The 21,258-nt window shown below is 25.3% G+C and overlaps 1 long non-coding RNA gene across 1 annotated transcript; it reads left to right on the top strand.

Annotated features, from left to right (window-relative positions):
* Window positions 1–1,074: 1,074 nt before the first annotated feature.
* Window positions 1,075–21,257, top strand: LOC123270493. The gene is made up of 3 exons (XR_006510610.1): window positions 1,075–1,541; window positions 1,639–1,746; window positions 21,226–21,257. It is a non-coding gene; the product is annotated as an uncharacterized LOC123270493 (long non-coding RNA).
* Window position 21,258: the final 1 nt, after the last annotated feature.

Raw genomic sequence — 21,258 nt, 5'->3', positions numbered from 1 at the left:
TATTTAAACAATAATTACGACTATTATTTTTATTATTAATAAATAAATAATTATTGACAAGTTTTTTGGAAAGTATACAAGTGAGGAATGAAAAATAAATAAATAAACACAGCTGTCACTGATGTCACTGATGATACATATGATATACATTTGATACATGCGTGGAGAACTGTCGGTAAAATAGTAATTTATTTTTACAATTGTTGTTTTATTATTCACTGTCGATAAAAAAAGTATTTTTAATTTTTTAATTTAAATTTCAAATAATATTTTAAAAATTTTTCGCGCTTAATAAATTTTTTCTGTATTTAAATGACAATAATAAAAAATTCTAAAAATTAAAAAATTTTTAAATCCAATAATTACAAAAACTAAAAATTAAAAAAATAAATCTAAGCTTTTAAAATAAAAATAAAAAATTCTAGAAATAATTTCAAAAATAATTTTTTAATTTTTAACTTCAATAATAACAAAAACTAAAAATTTAAATTTTAAAAATTAAAATAAAAAACTTAAAAATAAAAAATTCTAAAAATAATTTTAAAAAATTTATAGATTAAATAATAATAACAAAAACTAAAAATTAAAAAAATAAATCCGTTTTTAAAATAAAAATAAAAAATTCAAAAATTTAGAAAGAAAAAAATTTCAAATTTAAAAATAAAAAATTTTAAAAATAATTTCTAAAATTTTTTAATTTTTAACTTAAATAATAACAAAAACTATAAATTTAAATTTTTAAAATTAAAATAAAAAATTCTAAAAATATTAAAAAAAATTTATAAATTTTTAAATTCAATAATAACAAAAACTAAAAATTAAAAAAATAAATCTAAATTTTCAAAATAGCAATTAAAAATTCAAAAGTTTAAAAATTTTAAATTAAAAAATAAAAAATTCCAACTTGCAGAAATTCTCCCACCCCTATAAATAACATAAATTCCATTATACATATATTGGATTAAAAGTTATAAGTCTCCTTAGTACAGTATCTTCCCTCTCCATATTGCTGTGCGATAATAAAAAGTAAAAATATACGGCATCTAGCGGCGATTCCGGTGGGACGTTAGGCAGCGACGCGCTCAGTGCTGCCAGTCGATCTTTAGCCGTAGACTACGCAGCGTCGTAGCGTCGTGACGTAGACGTGTGTGCTGTGTTTTTTTTTTTACATAAAATATACAACATATATATAATACTTACCAAACTGTACACAAAATATATATATATATATATATATAAAAATATTTTAGTACAGGATCACGATCTCACGACATTCCGGCATTTTCCACCTGATTGTGTGCGGGCGGGTTAACGCCATCTTGTACCACACGTTTTTTTGTTATTTTGTTGTTATTATTACGGCAATAATTACCAACAAATAATTTAAATACTAGTTATAAATATTATTAATAATAATAATTAATAATAAACTGTGGTGACACTACCGGATATAGTAAGTAGTGAATTTAATGAATTTGTTTTGTGAATAAAACCAATTCCGCTTATGTATAAACGACACAAAGCGTCACTTCATTTGTGGGGTTAATTTTTTTTTTCTTATCATTTATGATTTTTTTATTTTTAAAATTGTGATTATTTATTTGGATTATTAATTATTGTTTTTTATGTTGGATTTAGTTTCTGGTTCTGGTTTAAAGTTTTTCAAGTGCCCGGAGTTAATTATTCATGTTTATTGTTTCATTTTATTTAAATAAACTTTAAAGTTTTTTATTGGAGCTGAAGCTGGTGAGTTTTTATTTTTCTTTATTAATTAATTGTAATTAACATTCATTTTTTGTGATAATGATATCAAAAATCGTCTGATAATTTTTATTTTTTTTTATTTTTTACATATGGAATTTTTTTTTATACTTAAATTTACAGACTGTCATTTTTTTGGCTTTTTATAAAATTTTATGTAAAAATTATGAAAATAAAGCTAGCCGACATCTAAAAATTTTTATCAAATAATTATTACAAAAAAATTTTTTTCATTCGTTAAAAACTTAAAAAACTATAAGTGCAATTTTTTAAAAATATTTTTTATTTATAAATTAATAAATTAAGCAAAATAAAAAAAAATAAAAAATGTCGGCTAACTTTATTAATATTAAAAATTTGTCTAAAAAAAAAAAATCAAGTGCTAATTTTTTATGAAAATTAATTTAGCAGATATTTAAGAATTTTTTTTACAAATTATGGTTAAAAAAAATTGACATGTAGAAATTTTAAAAAGTTAAAAATAAATTTTTTTTTTTAATAATTTTTTTGTTAAAAAAAATTAAAAAATGGTCAAATTGCAAACTTTAACGTCATAATTTTTTTTTATTTAATTAATTTATAATTGAAATAAATAAAATTGACAAATTTAACAAAATTATTATTAAAAAATTGTATTTATAATTTTTTAGAGTTTTTAATTATTAAATTTTTATTAATAAATTTATTTTTAAAAAAATTATAAAAATTATTAGATTTCTCAATTTTAGTGTCATAATTTTAATTAAAAATAATTAATTTGAAATCATTAATTTAAAAATTACTTGTTAATTATTTATTTTTTAAAAATTTTGTATTTAAATTTAAAAATATCGGGCAGAGATAAAAAAAATTATTAAATAGGTTTTTGTAAAGAATTTTCCGAGCTACCAAAAAAAAAAAAAACAGATGTTTTTTAAATATCTCTGATATTTTTGGAGATATTATTAGAATTATAAAAATTATGTGAAATTTGTTCATTTTTAAAAATTTCAAATGTAATTTTAAATATCTCGCTATTTATCAAGAATAGAAAAAAAATTATAAATAATTTTTTGTAAAGAATTTATCTAGCTACAAAAAATTCCCAAGATATTGTCGAAAATCTCTGATATTTTAAAAGATATCAAGGTTTGAAGGTCAAAAAAGGATTGCCGCGCAATACAATACTCTTGTTTTAGTTTTGAGTGCACGTGTGTTGTAGAGAGTCGCGATATTTTATGTTAGTCATACTATTGTGTTGTCACATACATTATTGTCCCGTCCATGTGTGAGTTTATATGTATATAAGCGGGGTTCAGAGCGGAAATAACACAGTTTCTCACTTGAGTTTTAAAAAAATTTAAATAATAAAAATGATAATGATAAAAAAAAAAAAAAAAAAAAAACGATAATAATAACAATAATGTTGGAGTAAGCGAAAAATTAATTAAGTTAAAATTAAATTCTTGGAACTCATTTCTTGTCATTTATTATTATTATAGTTTTTTTTTTCTTTTAAGAGTTTTAATCTATAAGAACGATGTAGTTTTTTATTATCCTGATTATATTTTCGATTAGATTTAATAGAATTTATTAATAAAAAATTTTTTATATGATATACTATTTTGAAGGGGAAATTATATTCGTTTTATAAAAGAGTATTAATATTATCATGCAAAAATTTATTTTTTAAAAAATTGTAATTTATAAAAATTATTATTATTTCAAAATAATAATAATTTTTTAATTGACCATAATTAAAAAAAAATTAAAAGCTCCAATTTTTCCACTTCAAATAAATTTTATAAAATTATAAAATAAAAAATTTATTTAATCGATCTATGATCTAAATGATAAATAAAAAAATTCTTTAAAATAATTGAATTGTCAGGAAAAACAATAAAAACCTAAATTAAAAAAATAAAAAAAAAAAATACGTATATAATATTCCGTAGAATAATAACAGCAACAATAAAAAAGTTTAATTAAAATTTTTTCTATCGTTCAATTCCGTCCAATTTAAAAATTAAATTCATAAAGTAAAGATGAGATATAACCTTCCTCTTGCCTCTCCTTTCTCACTCCTCCCTCTCTTGGAACCTAACCTCCCCCTACCTAAAACCTTCTCCTTTCTTCCTCTTTCGTCTCCTGCTTCGTCTTCTCCTCATATTTTTTATTACCATTTTTTCTTTTTTATTTTTTTTTTCTTTTTTCATTTTAATATTTTTATTTTTTAACATTTTTATTTTCCTCCCACTCCGTTCGATAACAGCCAGACCCTCCCGCCTTTTTTCCTCTGGTTTCATTCCCCAGCAGTTTTTTATATTTTTTTTTATTTTCTTTTTTTTTTTTTTTTTTTTTTTGCTGTTATTGTTATTTTATTTTTATCCTTTTTGTACTTTGACTTTTTTTGTTATTAATATTAAAAGAAGAGGGGCTATCCAATCGATATTAATTTTTTACTGACGACACAGATCTCCGCTAAGGATATTATAATTATTAATAATGATAATATCACTAAGTTCTCATAAAATATTATGTTCAAAACTTTAAACTTAAATTTTAGAATAAAGATAAAAATTAATTTAAACTCTAAAGAAACTTTTATATAGAAAATTTTCCGCGCTACAATTTGGTATCTATGAAAATTTTCCTAAACATAATATTTTCCAAGTTACAGCGCTTTTAAGCTTGACAATTTTCTATTCTCCAAAAAAAATTGGTTCCCAATTGTTCAAAGCTCGATTACTTGGAAACAATTGGTTCTAGAAAAATTTTTCGGTACCAAAATTGTAGCCCGGAAAATTTCCTAATTCGAAAAGTCCTATTATGTATATTTATGACTCATATTTTAGGAGAAATTTTCCGATAAACAAAAAAAAACCAGAAAATTTGCCTAATTTTGAAAAACTCCAATTGATTTTTCTTTAATTCATCAGTAATTACAAAAAAAATTGTTGACCATTATACATTATCGGATAGAAAATTTTTCGGGCTACAAAATAGGTCTGAAGAAATTTTTCCGTATCTCAAACCGTTTAGCCGTAATAACAGTTCAAAGTAAAAGATAAATTATTTGCTCTAAAATTTCCTTGGTGGAAATGAAAAATAATTATCTTATAATTATAAAAATATATCGGATGCACTGAAATAACTTAAACATTTCGTCACAGGTCGGTGGGTACATTTTTATTGGCTATATATTTTCCATTATATTTAATAACTTACATATATAAATATAAATTCATAAATATATAAACTATAAAACTAATGACAAGGGAAATAAAAATTATAAAATCGTATCCGAGAATAAAAAAATTTAATTACTTATTTTAATGTATGTGCAAGATTAATTATAATTTATTAATAATTATAAATATGAGGGATATTAAAATATACAAGGGTGCTGCAGCGGAAGTTAGATCTGTAACAAAAAATTTTAAATTTCCTTTGGAAAGTATTATTTTAATTGTTTTTAAGGTACTCGGGTCAACGATCCCAATAATTAGGTCATTAAAAATTGCATACTTGATTTTATTCCGATATTTTTAGAACGAAAACAGTTAGAGAAGTTACTAGGGAGTGTTTTGGATAGGAAATTTTCCGGGCTACAATTTTGGTACCACAATTTTTCCTAAAGTTAATATTTTCCGAGTTATGGGCCTTTGAAGCAAACAATTTGGAATTTTTCCATTAAATTGGTTCCTAATTGGAAAAATTAAGATTACTAGAAAAAAATTGGGTCTAGGAAAATTTTCATAGGAACAAAAATTGTATCTATATAAAAATTTCCTAAATAAGTCCTAAATAAATTTTCCGATTAAAAAAAATCCGGAAAAACTTGAGAATAAAATTAAAAAATTTTCTTATTATTAATAATCCATCAATAAACATAATGTATGATAATAACAATAATAATGATTTGTTATCAGTGATCCGTAGCGTACATTGACGCTGTAATTGCAATTATTAAGTATAATAATAAAAAGAGATCAGAAAAAAAGGAAATAATGAATAAAAAAATGTTATTTTAATAATAATGTATATTGTATGGGTAAAATTAAGTGCAAATGAATGAGTAAGAAAATAAACACACTTATGATGTAAATGTAAATATATATATATATATGTAATGTATTCATATCAATAGCCGAGTAATTGAAGCACTTGTATTTCGTTATCTAATATATATTATTGTGATTTTTATACAACCAAAGTTCTTTCTTAAATTTCATTATTTTTTGTTTCTTCGTTACTTGCTCCTATTTCAGTAAATATGAAACATAAATATACATCATAGGACCTTGGGAGTTATCAAATTTTCCGGGATACAATTTTGGTTCCGAAAAATTTTCCTAGAACCAATTGTTTCCAAGTTATCAAGCTTTCAACAATTGGGAACCAATTTTTTTGGAAAATAGAAAATTGTCAAACTTAAAAAGGCTGTAACTTGGAAAATATTGAGTTTAGAAAAATTTTCATTGATCCGAAAATTGTAGCCCGGAAAATTTGGTATCCAAAAACCTCCCTAGGTCCCCAATTTTTCTTTCCTCATCTCAAGTTAGAAGCTTCGGAAAATTATCTAGAGCCATAAACGCTATAAAAATCTACTTAAACGTTTTTTATTGTCCACTATTATTTAAACTGCATACACAGTAATGTAGAGTACCTATACATACGTCATACAATTTACACAAGTGGACTTACACGCTTTTGACGCTCGAGAGTCTTGTAACACAAAAAGACTGACTGAGTTTATATAGACCGAGTTGTGATAAAAAAAAAGTTCAATTGACTCGTATAAAAAATTTTCGAGTTGAGTGAACTTTGTTGAATTTCAATTTTAAAATTTTAATTAAAAAATTTCTTACAAACATAATTTTTTCTACTTAAAAAAAAAAAAAAATGTCTTGGGATCGAACCCAAGCCTTTAAAATTGGAAAAAAAAATTTTTTACCCAACCCAAGATTCGAACTCTAAACTTTATTTTTATTCTATTAATTAATTTTGAATATCCGCATTTAAAATTAAATCCCCGGATAAAATAAAAATAAATTAATAAAAATATGGAAGAAATAAAAATGACTTTTTATGATAAATATGACCGCGATAAAATTATTGATTTAAAAAAAAAAAAAAAAAAAAAGTTTAATGACCTTTTTTGTCGATAATTTCCCGGAGAATGATTCTATACAATTTTAATGATAAAATCAATAGTTTAAGCTCATACTCAACTATAGGAAGCGGATCAACTATCGTGCCGTAAATCTTGTGAATTATTAACAATTTTTTATTTTTAAAAAATATTTTTTTACTCTATTTCATCCGAAAAAAAAATTCGTAAATAAGTTTTGGATTTATAAAAATATATTAAAGAATATTGGGGTGAGAACTCGCTAAAAATAGTTCATTTTTATTTTTTCTTGTGTGTATTGATGAAAAATTTTATCGAGCGAAATTATAAAAGAACCTTCTAAAGCATTGTCGGTAGCGGCCGGAGCGACACTAGGGGCTGGGGGGCCATCTAACCCCCTTTTTATTGACGTTATTACTCACCGGCACAATTTTTAAGTAAGTGCCAATCGATTTTCTTTTTAATTGTTTGAATTTTATATTTTTTAAATAATTTAATAAAAAAAAAAAAATAGTTAATATTGAGCTCGGGAATTTCAATTGTTAATTTAGACAAAAAATTAAGCATTTTTTGAGATAAAACTTGAGTATTTTAATTTGATTGAGAAAAAAAAATTAATTTGACTCTCACCGGGATTCGAACCCTAGACTTAAAAATTTATAAAATGATAAGACTAAAAATTTTTTTGCTTTGGAATTATTGATATTTTAGCAGCACAAATTCATGGTTAATAATAATTGCTAGGTTTATTATTTTTATCTTCATTTTTATTGGACTATTTTCAATTTAAAATTGCAAATTGTCGCGCCAAATGTCCGTCACAATTTTTACGTAAGTGCTAATCGATTTTCTTTATTAATGTTTGAATTTTTAATCCTTTAAATAATTTTATTTAAAATATCAAATTGTTTTTTAAAAATAATTTCACCGGGATTCTAAACCTCTAGACTTAAAAATTTGTAAAATGATAAGACTAAAAATGTTTTTTGGTTTGAAATTATTGATATTTTAGCAGTACAAATTCATGGTTAGTAATAATAATAATTTCTAGGTTTATTATTTTTATCTTCAATTTTATTGGAGCATTTTCCATCTAAAATTGCAAATTGTCGCGCCAAATGTCCGCGAAAACGCCATTAAGGGTATTAAATGCCAAGAAAAATAAATAAAATAAGAAGGTTAGGTCATAATAAATATAAAAATACAAAATTACCCATAAACTAAATCCATCTAGACTATTTTATCTTCCTCGTAAATAACCTCTATAAAACTTGCTACAATTTTTATTTTGAATTAAAATTTATAATTTTTTATCTTAATTTTAAAACTCCGAAAGTAAAATTTTATAAAAAATTTCAAAAATTTAGCTACTTAAAAAATTCGGAAAAATTGTAACGTTCCCCTTGGGATCACGTGGCCGCGTCTGTATAATAAAAGTAGCATGTCCACACTCTGACACATACACTGTAAAAAGTATTCTCCCCTCCAAGTAGCTCCCCTGATTTCCCCTAGCTGGTAGTAGCCAATGATAAAGTTGAATTGAATGGTAAAAGTTATATAGTAATCCCCTCCCGGTTCACCCGCGATCCGCGACCTGAGTTCTTTACCCGCGTCTTTTATCCCCTCCAAAAGTTAGCCCCGCGATTTTTATTATTTCTATTTTCTTTTTTTATTATTTTTAATATCGAGTCTGTCGCTGATAAAAGAAAAAACCAGCGATTAAAAAAAATACTAAAATTAAAAATAGGGTGAGGGCGAGCAGAGGGTGACGCCGCGATTTCGCGATCCCATGTTCACCCAGTAGAGTACCAAGTGGGGGCTACTTCGTTCGTTGTTAGTGTGTCCGTTGTGCCTCATACTTATAACTAAATGTAACATTAATAAAAAAGCAACAATCAATATCTTGCCGGTAAAAAAATTTAATCTATAACAGAATTCCCGAGGAAAGCTGCCCGCGTTCGCGTTTGAGTTCGCGGTAGCGGTAGCGTTGCTATATATATATATATATATATATATATATATATATATATATATATCTATGGAGTATTAAGTCGCGTCACCAGCCCGCAAGCGCCGGAGGTATTAGTATTAGGTATTACGGATAAGAGAGAAAAATATATACATATGTCAGCCACGATAATGTAAGAGATGGAGCTAACGGCGATATTATACTCGCGACCACCATCACTCAGACGCCAGTGTGTGGGCTGAAAAGCGATGTTGCCGAGTAGTTGGTAAAAAAATTTTTAAAATATGTATTTTTTTTTTTTTTTTTTTTTTTTTGGAATTTTCAATTTTTCAACTTTTCTTTTTTGGATAAAATTTTTGAGGAATTTTATTCAATGTTTAATAAAAAAAAAATAAATAAAATTTAAAAATATGTAATTTTTTTTTTTTAAGAAAATTTTGAGAAATTTTATTAAATGTTTAATAAAAAAAAAAATTTAAATATGTAATTTTTTTTTGTTTAGAATTTTTTAATTTTTTTTTTTTTGAGAAAATTTTCGAGGAATTTTATTTAATTTTTAATAAAAAAAAAAAATAAAACTTTGCCTTGGGATCGAACCCGGGAAAATAATTTTAAAGTTTTAGAAGGCAAAAAAATTTTTTAAAAGTTAAATTTAATTTTTTTAATTAAAAAAAGGTCAATTAAATTTTAAAATATAAAAAATAAAAAATTTATCAAAACCTGGAACCTTTATTTTGACCTTAGAAACTTTTAGTTTCATCTATTATTTAAAAATTAATTTTTAGAAGGTTAAATTGAGTTATAAATTAGATTTTTAAGTAATAATAAGTCTAAGTTTTTTTTTACTATCGTACAATTGAATTCCCGTAATTTTATTTTAAGACTTAAAATTTTTTAGAAAAAAATCAAAGCTTTAAATAATTGTTTTTTGAATAAAAAAACAAAAAGGTTATTTTAAAAATTGTATTTTTCAATCTTTAATTTTATATTATCAGTTAGTGTAATAAAATATAAACGTTTTAAGTTTATATGACGTACTGGCGTGAAAAAAAAATAAAATGAATGCCGCGGGCGATTTTATATCGTACAACCAGTCATATGTATATATTCAACAGTTACAATGCGTAGGTCAGGTTGTTACATGCGTGTTCACTAGATTTCAATCACTTTTACACTTGGCGAGTCAATTATTTTTATTATTATTTTTATAACCAGCAAAAAAACTAACTTTTTTTATTTTTTATGTTATCAAGAATAGTAAAAATTACTATTATTGTTATTATTATTATTAATAATATTTCCATAACTATTACGATAATTATAGTGATTACAGCCACTAGTTAGTACGCATTAAAAATGATAAAAGTAAAAATTAAAAAAATGTCGTTGTTCTAATCAGCGTGATAAGGTATTTCGTAGTTGGACTGTTTTTTTACTACAAAATTAACGTTTTAATTAGTAAGTGTAGTATTTTTATCACTTAATTTATCTACTAGATAATTTTTTTTTCCCGTATTTTTACGCCACCTGTTAAAAAGTCTATTATTTGTAAACACTTACAAAAAAATTTCCCGCTCTAAAAATTTATCTAAACTCAATAGTTTCCGAGATACAGTCCTTGAAAGTATTTCCAAAAAATTGCCAAACTTCTAGAAACTCAAATTTTTCTCCCTAAAATAAAAAAAAAAATTTTTTAAGCCTTAAAAAGAATGTAGTTTAATTTTCTCTTTAAAACAACACCTCGATCGTAAAGATCGGTCAAAAATTTCCCGAATAATAGCCTGAAAAATGTCAATTTTAATTACATTTCGAAGGTTCAGGGTTCGAACCTGGCCGGGATTTAAAAAAAAAAAATTTTTTTTTATATTAAAAATTTACAATCAATATCCTAAAAATTGCCAAACTTTTAGAAACTCAAAATTTCTCTCCTAAAATTAAAAAAAAATTTGTTTAAGCTTTAAAAAGAATGTAGTTTAATTTTCTCTTCAAAATAACACCTTGATCATAAAGATCGGTCAAAAATTTAAAGAGTAATAGCCTAAAAAATGACAATTTTAATTATACTGAAAAGGTTGCGGGTTCGAATCCGGCCGGGATTAAAAAAAAAAAAAATTTTTTTTTTTTTTCTTAAAAATTCATAATCAATATCTTAAAAATTGCCAAACTTTTATAAACTCAAAATTTGTCACCTAAAATTAAAAAAAAATTTGTTGAAGCTTCAAAAAGTATTAAAAATCGCAAAACTTTTAGAAACTCAAAATTTCTCTTCTAAAATTAAAAAAAAGTTTATTTAAGCTTCAAAAGGAATGTAGTTTAATTTTTTCTTTAAAATAACACCTTGATCACAAAAATTGGTCAAAAATTTCCCGAGTAATAGCCGAAAAAAGGTTCCGGGTTCGAATCTCGCCAGGATAAAAAAGAAAAAAATAAAAAAAAAAATTTTTTTTTTTTTCTATTAAAAATTCACAATCAATAAAAAGCCCCAGCAAAATTTTATTCTTTAAAAAAAAAAGACGATACATTTACAAATGGGGGATCTTTATCAAAGTCTCGGGAAGTCGGTCGCCATGGCAACAAAATTGGATTTTTTTTTGGTTAATTTTTGTTGCTGGTACTTTAGCATTTTTATTATTATTTTTATTTAAACTTTCTCTTTTTATTTTTTTCGACCCTCCCCACCCCTTTCAGTGCCCCTGTGTCCCCTTAAAACGGCGCATCGTGTTCTCGGGCCATCTAGACTTTTTTCTTTCTCGCTTTACTATTTCTCATCCTCGATTTTCTTCCCCTACATTTCCTCCCCTTTTATCTGCGAGCCTTTCCCTCTCTCTCTTTCTCTGGGCTACCGAGTGGTGGATAGTCGCCCCTTTGCCGCCAAACTTTCACCCACGGGAGAAAAAGTACCAAGTAAAGACGCAGCCCCAAAAGCGGAGCAAGAGAGAGAGAGAAAAAACGAGGAACATTTTTCTTTTTTGAATTTTTTTTCTCTCCTCAAATTTGATTACTTTCAGCCGTTTTTTTTTTTTTTTTTTTTTTAAACTCGTATTGATTTTATGCCTCGCCGCTACACTTTTTAGTTATCGAAGCTCTTAAAAAATTAGACGTAATTACATTTTACTTTTTTGCTGGGTTGAGCAGAAATATAATTTATATTTTAAAGAAAATTGAGAATTTAAATTAATGTTGTGGTGATTTATTGGAAAATATTTAAATATCGCGGAAAATATTAAAAATAGCCTAGGAAAACCTTGTATTGGTAGAAATGGAATTGAATTTCCCACAGAAAAACATATGACTTTTCACGATTAGACCAATAGGAAAAAAGAATAATTAATTTTATGATTAAAAAAATCGTAATTTTAGAAAAATAGTGGAATTTTCTTTTGGAAAAGTTTAAATATCTCGGAAAATATTGAAAATAGCCTAAGAAAACCTTGTATTGGTAGAAAGGGGATTAAATTTCCTACAGAAAAATTTTATGACTTTCACGATTTGACCAATAGGAAACGAGAAAAACCAATTTGTTTTAACAAAAACTCATATTTTTACAACAATCTTGGAATTTTCTTTTGGAAAAGTTTGAATATCTTGAAAAATATTGAAAATAGCCCCGGAAAAACGTGTAATTGATAGAAAAGGGATGACATTTTCTACAATAAAACATATACAATTTTTGACAATTGACCAATAGGATATGAGAAAAACCAATTTGTTTTAAGAAAAACTCGTATTTTTACAAAAATCTCCGAATTTTTTTAAAATACGACAAAAATATTATTATTATTATTAATATTGTTATTAATTTTAAAAAATTAATAATAATAATAAAATATGATGCTTCCGCATAAAATTCCACAACTCCTTGATTTATCGATTTTCACTGTAGACTTAAAACTCTCCGTTGAAACTGTTCGAACTCTAATACCAATCCATAATTATTATTTACAAGTTTTTTAATTAAAATACTGTAATAAATAACGATAAAAAAAAAAAGTTTTTTATTACGAAAAGTTACGAGGGAAAAAATTCTAAATTTTTTTTTCATCCTTCTTCATTTCACCCCATTTTTATTATTATAATTTTTTATTTTTTACCTACGTACATGTATATGGAGATTTGTGTGTGTATTGTATTATAAATTCCCAACAGTAAACTCACATTAAAAGTTTGTATGGAATAAAAATAACAAAAAAAAACAAATTTACAGCAATAATTCAGCTTTTTTTACGAGCTTTTTTTTTTCAACAAAATTTATGTACTTACGGTTAAAAAAATTCTGGCTCGAAATATTGCATTGGTAATTTTAGGTAAAATCGATGTCTGAAATAATTTTAGTGGAAAATATTAAATTTAACAGCGCCATTAAAATTCGAGAAAAACTATAGGAAATTAAATTTGTAATAATTTTTTTATAAAATATAAAATATTTTGGAAAATATTGAAAATAGCTTAGAAAAACCTTGTTTTGGTAGAAAGAGGATAAAATTTACTACAAAAAAGTTCTTGACTTCTTCCAATTAGACCAATAAGAAACAAGAAAATTCAATTTTTTTCCACAAAAACTTGTATTTTGACAAAATTTAAAAATTTTCCCCTAAAACTCAAAATATCTCAAAAAATATTCAAAATACCTCCATCAAACCTTGTATTAGTAAAAAGGGGATGAAATTTTATAAAAAAACACATGCAACTTTTGACAATTGGACCAATAGGAAACAAGAAAATTCAATTTTCCTTACAAAAGCTTGTATTTTGACAAAATCCTAGAATTTTACCCTAAAACTCAAAATATCTCAAAAAATATCCAAAATATCCCCATCAAACCTTGCATTGGTGAAAAGTGAAAAGAGGATTCAATTTCCCACAAAAAAATTCCAGAACTTTAGTGATTCCGACCAATAGAGGAAGCCCGAAAAATCTTCCCATAATTTCTTCCTACAAAATGCACCACTTAATTCAATTAAACCGGTCAATTAAATCAATTAATCTAAAGTTATAATTATTATCTGATACTCAAACGTAATAAAGTAATAAAAAAATATAAAATTCAGAATAATTAAAAATCAACAATTATCAATAGTAATTTACCTTGCAAGCAACACCATGAGAAGTATAATTACCGCGTTATATTATTTCCACAATAACAATAAAAATATAAATAATTATAACGGTACAAGTGCAAGTACAAGTACGTAGCCCCCCTCTTCCCTCTCATTCTCCCACCAACCGGGTATTTATTATTGTAGAGTAAGTATGTGTATTACAGTCTCACGATGTAGTACAAGTGAATGAGAGAAAAACGTGTTATAGTAAACATTAGAATTTACCTTTAAAATTTTATTTAAGTCGGTCTCCATCTTATTCCTTTTCACGTCCTGGGTCAACTGAGTCTGTTTGTGGTAGTCTCGATCTTGATCTTATGTTAGGTATTTTTATCTTATTTTTACTGGAATAATTTAAATTGTAAGTTGATATTTTTATTGGGATTCCCAAAATTAGTTAAATTTAATAAAAAATATTTAAATTTTGTAGAAATATAACCCAGGATAGTTTTTTAATGGAAAAAGCGGTCGAAGTAACTTGCTCACTCCCATGACCTCAACATTGAGGTTAGATCACATCGTTTTCTTACTATACTTTCACACAGTACACACAGTACACACAGTACACAGTGGAAGAGTCAATACACGCGGTCTAACGATTACCGAGAAATCCCAGTGTGTGGATATTAATGGTAATAAGGATTATATGTTACATTACATACTGTGGTAGTTACATTACATTGCAGTCAGTACCTTAGTGTGGATTCGATTATGGCTCAAAATGGGAGAGATCAAAAGTTTTGTACTTGAAAAAAAGATTAAGTATTATTGCAACTACAGGAAACTACATGTTAAAATTACGTTACATTCAGTAAATATTAAAACTACAAATTAAAAGCACAAAAATTACAGCAATTATAAATTAAAACTCTAGTAATTTTAAATAGAAACTACAAAAACTACAGCAACTACAAATTATAAGCACAAAACTTACAACAATTACAAATGAAAACTATTGCATCTTTAAATCGAAACTACAAATTATAAGTACTAAAAGTACAGCAATTACAAATGAAAATTATCAAAAATATTGATACAACTTTAAATATAAACTACAAAAACGGCAGCAACTAAAAACCAAAGTTACAACTTAAAAGCACTAAAACTACAATTACAAATTAGAGCAATAAAAAATATTGTAACTTTAAATAGAAACTACAAAAACTACAGCAGCTACAGCAACTACTAATTAAGACTATAAATTAAAACTACAACTTAAAAGCACTAAAACTACAATTACAAATTAGAGCAATAAAAAATATTGTAACTTTAAATAGAAACTACAAAAACTACAGCAGCTACAAATTGAAAACACAAAAACTACAATTACAGATGAAAACTATGAAAAATATTACAACTTGAAACCGAAACTACAAAAACTACGGCAATTACAGATGAAAACTATGAAAAATATTACAACTTGAAACCGAAACTACAAAAACTACGGCAATTACTACAGCAGCTACAATTGAAAAAACTTAATTTTCTTAAAATTTTTAAAGTCTAATAACTTTTGATTGAATTAACCGATTTTAATCCAGTTTTCGGCAGTCAATTTTGTTTTTCATGAGCTTTATATATAATTAGATCTTGAAATTTTTCACTCATAAAATTTTGCTAAAATAATAATAATAATAATAATAACAAATATCTAATTAAAATACTTTACGACCCAATTTTCCTTGAAAATTATTTTCCGAACTTTTATATTAAAAAAAAAAAAAGTAATAATTATTATTATTATCTTGAGTGTTATGATTATGATTATGAATTTTAGCCCCTCGATCTCCTCCTCGAGCCGAGACAGTCCCCCAACTCTTCTAAAGTCGGATGAAGCTCTTCCATTATGGAAATTTTGAACTCATTCGAAAATCAATACGGACACCCGATCGCCATTTTAACTAGACTATTTAGCTAGTTTATGTCCCTACTACCCCCTTTCGATCCTCCTCCCCTTACCCTCTTACCCCTTTCATATTTCATACTTCATCCATTTTGATTACTTATTAGATAATTAAAATTAAACAATCATAACTTAAAAAAAAAACATTAAAAATATTCGAGCTTAATTTTCTGTTAAATTTAATTGTTATTATTTCGTCCAAAATATTAAAGTTATGAAAAAATTGATAGACCTTTTTCGTAGCTTGGAAAATTTCCCATAAAAAATCCCATAAAATTTTCCAATATTTCTGATATTTAACCCAGAATTGGAATTCAAAGTTTTAAAATACGAAAAAAGATTATCTTTTAGCGAAACAAAGAACTGGCTATAAAATAATAATAATAATAATAATGATAATAAAAATGGTCGGGCATACCTTGAGGAATTTTTAAAAATTCTCGGAAAAAATAAAAGCAAGAATTTAAGCTAGAGGTATTAAAGAAAAGAAAAAGAAAGAAATAAAAAATGAGAAGAAAATAAAAAGCAAAGTAAATAAATAAAAGATAGAAGAAAAAAGGAAAAAAGGAGACGAGAGTAGCGAGGAAGGGTTAAGTTTTTTAGTTTCACAAACTGGTTCGAATTTTTAATGAAAAAGGCGGGTGAATGTGCGCTCGCGCAAAGCTTACAACTATACGTACACCGTCCACGGAAAAACCGGTTATTTATACTCTATAACCCTCTATATTTTGCTTTTGTACAGATAAATTTACCTTTGTATCTAACATTATATTTTAACGCTCATTCCGGAATTATAGATCCTCTAGAAATATTTTTAAAAAATAAAAAAACAATTTTTCTACTCTAGAAAAATTCAATTTTTTATTGAAAATTTTCATATTCTAATTTTTTTTTAATTATGAATAAAATGCACTGATAAAAGGATTTATTAATTATATCTAATAATTATTAATAATATTAATAATTGATAATTATTAATGATACTAATAATTATTAACAATTTAATTTATTTGAAGACAATTATTTAATTTATTAAATTTTAATAAATATTCTTTAACATTCAATAAATATTTATTTGGGAGTAAAGTACATTTATTAATAGTTAATAAGTATTTATTAATAATTAACAAATATTTATTAACAGTAAATTCATATGTTATAAAGATTGCTTAAAAACAAAAATCATCTTTATAAATTATTTGGATTAATTATATTACATTAAAATAACGTTTATTGTAAAATAGCAAATTTCATCACAGCTCATAATTATCTTTTATATTTTTAAATATTAAAAAGGTTAATTTATTTAGTGAATTTAATTATTATCATGTATTCCAGCCATAGGGTGGTTATAAAAGGCGTCAAAACAAAATTATTTGTGCTTTTTATTTTAAATAAATATTTGTTAACAGTTAATAAATTACTTATTAACTATTAACATTTAATCAATCGTATTTAATAAATAATTTATTGTTAATAAATATTTATTAAATCCTTGATGTTAAAAAATTAATTATTAACAGTTAATAAAGCTTATTAATTATAAACAAATCCTTCTATTAAAAATATTTAAATACTTTTTTATAGGAAATTTTGGGTTAAATAATAATAATAATAAGAAAGAAATTGTAATTTTTATTGCAACTATGCAAGTATGTATCGACGTTAAAATTACACAAAGTTCATACATGCATCATGTAGCAGTCAGAGAGTGTAGAGTCACAACACAATAAACGTTTAATGTCTAGAGTCTACAGTGGCCATATCCGTACTCTAGTTTATAAGCCGTCATATCTATAGTAAAATCCACGCAATTTATATTCCATATACATATACATATATACATTTAACAAATATGGCGGAATTGACCGTACACGCGAGCTTACCCCACTACAGTAAGTTGATGACATGTAAATAATTAATTTTGCTTAAAATTTACTTCTCGGCTTTGGAGGCTTCTAGAGCTTCTGGTATTGATTTTACGACAAAAACTCTCAGACTTTTTTTTTCACTATTTTATTTCCTACAAGTGCACTTTATTACATTTTTTATTTTAAATTTAGAGGAATTTTTTGTATAATTACAAGTTTTTTTGTCAAAAAAATGTTATTTTATAGAAAAGTTTTAAGACTTTACAGAGAAAATGTATAAATATCTCGGAAACTATTGAAAATAGCCCAGGGAAACCTTGTATTGGTAAAAAAAAGATAAAATTTCCTACAAAAAAACCTTTTTGGTTTTTTCTAATTCGACCAATAGGAAACGAGAAAAATGAATTTTTCTGAAAAAAAACTCTAATTTTAACAAAAAATCTTAAAATTTTTCGAAAAATCGCAAATTTTCTTGGAAAATATTGAAAATAGCCCTGGAAAACCTTGTATTGGTAGAAACGGGATTAAATTTCCTACAAAAACCTCTGTGGTTTTTTCTAATTGGACCAATAGGAGACGAGAAAAATAAATTTTTCCTACGAAAAACTCTAATTTTTGTAAATAGCTGAAAATTTTCCCGATATAAATCTAAAATATCTCGGAAAATATTGAAAATAGTCCCATGAAACCTTATATCATTAGAAAGAGGATAAAATTTGCCAGAAAAAAACCGTGATAACTTTGGCGATATGACCAATAGGAGGCCCGGAAATCGGGATCGAAGTAGAAGGAAGCAGTAAATAACGTACCAACAAGGATAAAAAATAAATAAACGTTAGAAGTCACCGACATTTGAGTAGCGTCTGTAGTATAGTAATAGTGGTCGCCGGTAGAGGTGGTAAGCCCTCTTGCTGGAGTAGAGAGGGGGCTGGAGAATAAAAGAGAATAACCGGCGCAAAAAATGACTGAGAGGGGGAATGAATTTGCGAGGGGAATTCGCGACGCGGGTTTAAGAGTCACGACCGGTAGGAGACAAGCGCCCGTGTGGGGAGGCGAACTTTGGAAGGAGAGTGAGTGTAGGGGGTCCCCCTACAGGCCGAAGCTGGCGTCGGATGCAACAAAATGTAAAAAAATTCAGTAATAAAAAAGTTAAATAGAAATAAAAATATCCGAGGAAGCGAGGGAGCCAGTAAAGATCCAGTGGGGGCGGAAAAAGAAAAGACCAGCGAACAAGGAGAACGCCACGTTTTCTTTCTTTCTTTTTTTTTTATTACTTGTTATTGTAGGTCGTTGTATTTTGTTAAGTTTTACCGCTAGAGGACCTTAAAGAGTTCACAGGACCTAAAAATTACAATTTTTCCGGAAAATTTCCCTTTAAATTATTGTTAGAAAAAAATTATTTTTATTTGAGAGAATTAAAGGAAAAAATTCGAAAAGTGGGTAGGTCATTAGATAGAAAATTTTCCGAAGTACAATTTTAGTAACTATACATTTTCCTAAACTCAATATTTTCCGAGTTACCAACTCTTAAAGTTGGCTCTAAGAAATTTTAGGGAAAAATTAGCTTCTAATTGGAAAAACTAAGATTATTATAAACAGTTGGATCTAGGAAAACTTTTATAAGAGTGAAAATTCTAGACCGGAAAATTTCCTAACCGAAAAGCTACTAAGGTTTATAGTTAAGATTTTTATTTTAGAAAAAATTGGCTCTTAAAGAAAAAATATGAAGAAATTGGCCCTAATTGGGAAAATTCAATTAGTTTTTCTCTTATTACTCGGTTATTTTCTGAGAAATTAGGGATTGGTATGCATAAATAGATAGAAAATTCTCCGGAGTACAATTTTAGTATTAATAAATTTTCCTAAACTCAATATTTTCCGAGTTATCGGCTTTTAAAGTTGGCTCTAAGAAATTTTAGGAAAAAATTAGCTCCTAATTGGAAAAACTAAGATTACTAGAAAACAATTGGGTCTACGGGAAATTTTATGGGGATGAAAATTGTCGCCCGGAAAATTTCCTAACCGAAAAGCTACTGAGAATTGTAGTTTAGATTTTTATTTTGGGAAAAATTGGCTCCTAAATAAAGAATGCGTAAAAATTGACCCTAATTGGGAAAATTTAATTAATTTTCCCTTATTACTGGGTTGTTTTTCGGGAAATTAGGGATTGGTATGCATAAATAGATAGGAAATTTTCCAGGGTACAATTTTGGTCTCATTAAAAAAATTTCCTGAAATCAATAATTGTAAATTAAAAAAATTTTGTATTTTCCGGAAAAATTAGTTGGTCTTAGGAAAATTTTTATGAGCTAAAATTGTAGCCCGTAAAATTTCTTACCATATAATAACGATTAAGCATACTTATCCCCCTTATTTTTCGACAAAATATCTTCTCAAAAACTCATTTTCCAAAAATTAAAAAAATTTTCCAATCATTAAATAAAAACAATTTTATGAAAAGAAAGTTCTAGTAAGATCGAGAAATTTATATCAAAAAATTAAAAAAAAAAAATAATAGGTTAAATAAAATTAAAAAAAAAAAAAATATAAGTCATTATCGTAACAATTAAGATACTAATACTCCAATAATATAAATTCTCAATGTACAGTGTATAATTAAATAGCAATTAAAATTTGATCGTTTTTTTTAATGTTTCAATAAACAAAAATATTAAGTGTATTGACATCTTAAATCTTATCTTCTACTAAAAATATAAAATAATTGTCGTGGGTCATTTTTATTTGTTTTTATTTTTAAAATTTATTGAAATTTATTTTCTGGTAAATTTTAGAAAAATTTTTAAAAATATTCCTAGATTTTGCGGAAAATTTTTTATTATTCATAAAACATATAGACAGTAGTTTTCATTCATACTCACAGACCCTTTTTCCCTCCTTCAATCACTGTGAACTCGACGATTGTTTCTCTCTTTTTAGTATATATATATAAATGCTTTGACTCTCTGGTCTTTCACTCTTTTACTCTGTTTTACTCACTCGTATCATTTCAAAACAAACGCACATGTACACACCAGTTGGTATACTCGCGCTCTATAAATATTATAATAATTGTAATAATATTACACATTTTATTAAAAGAATTAAATGGAATATTTAATTCAAGTAAAAATAAAATACTTAACACATTTTTAAGTAAATATTATTTCAGATTATTTTATGAATAATTTTATTATTAACAAGTATTTTGTCACTTTTCAATTAATTTAATTTTATTATTTATTATTACTATTATTTTTAAAATAATAATTTTTTTAAGAAAATAAAAAGAATTTTTTTTTTTAATTTATTTTTGTTCGCAATGAAAACTTTCTAAAGTATTTTTAATATTTATTAAATAGTTTACTAGTGTAGTATATAAAGTAATATTACAAGAACTTTCTATTGTATAACGTCACGATTTCATGATTATTAAATTTTTATTTTCATTAAATTAAATGCAAAAAAAACTTTCATTGAAAATTAATATTTTTTTTTTTTTATTGTTACAGATCTGTTCCTGGAAAGAATAAAAATAAAAAATA

This window comes from Cotesia glomerata, linkage group LG8, assembly GCF_020080835.1.
Source record: "Cotesia glomerata isolate CgM1 linkage group LG8, MPM_Cglom_v2.3, whole genome shotgun sequence".
In the NCBI taxonomy this organism is placed as follows: Eukaryota; Metazoa; Arthropoda; class Insecta; order Hymenoptera; family Braconidae; genus Cotesia; species Cotesia glomerata.
This window is presented reverse-complemented; position numbering and strand designations above follow the sequence as displayed.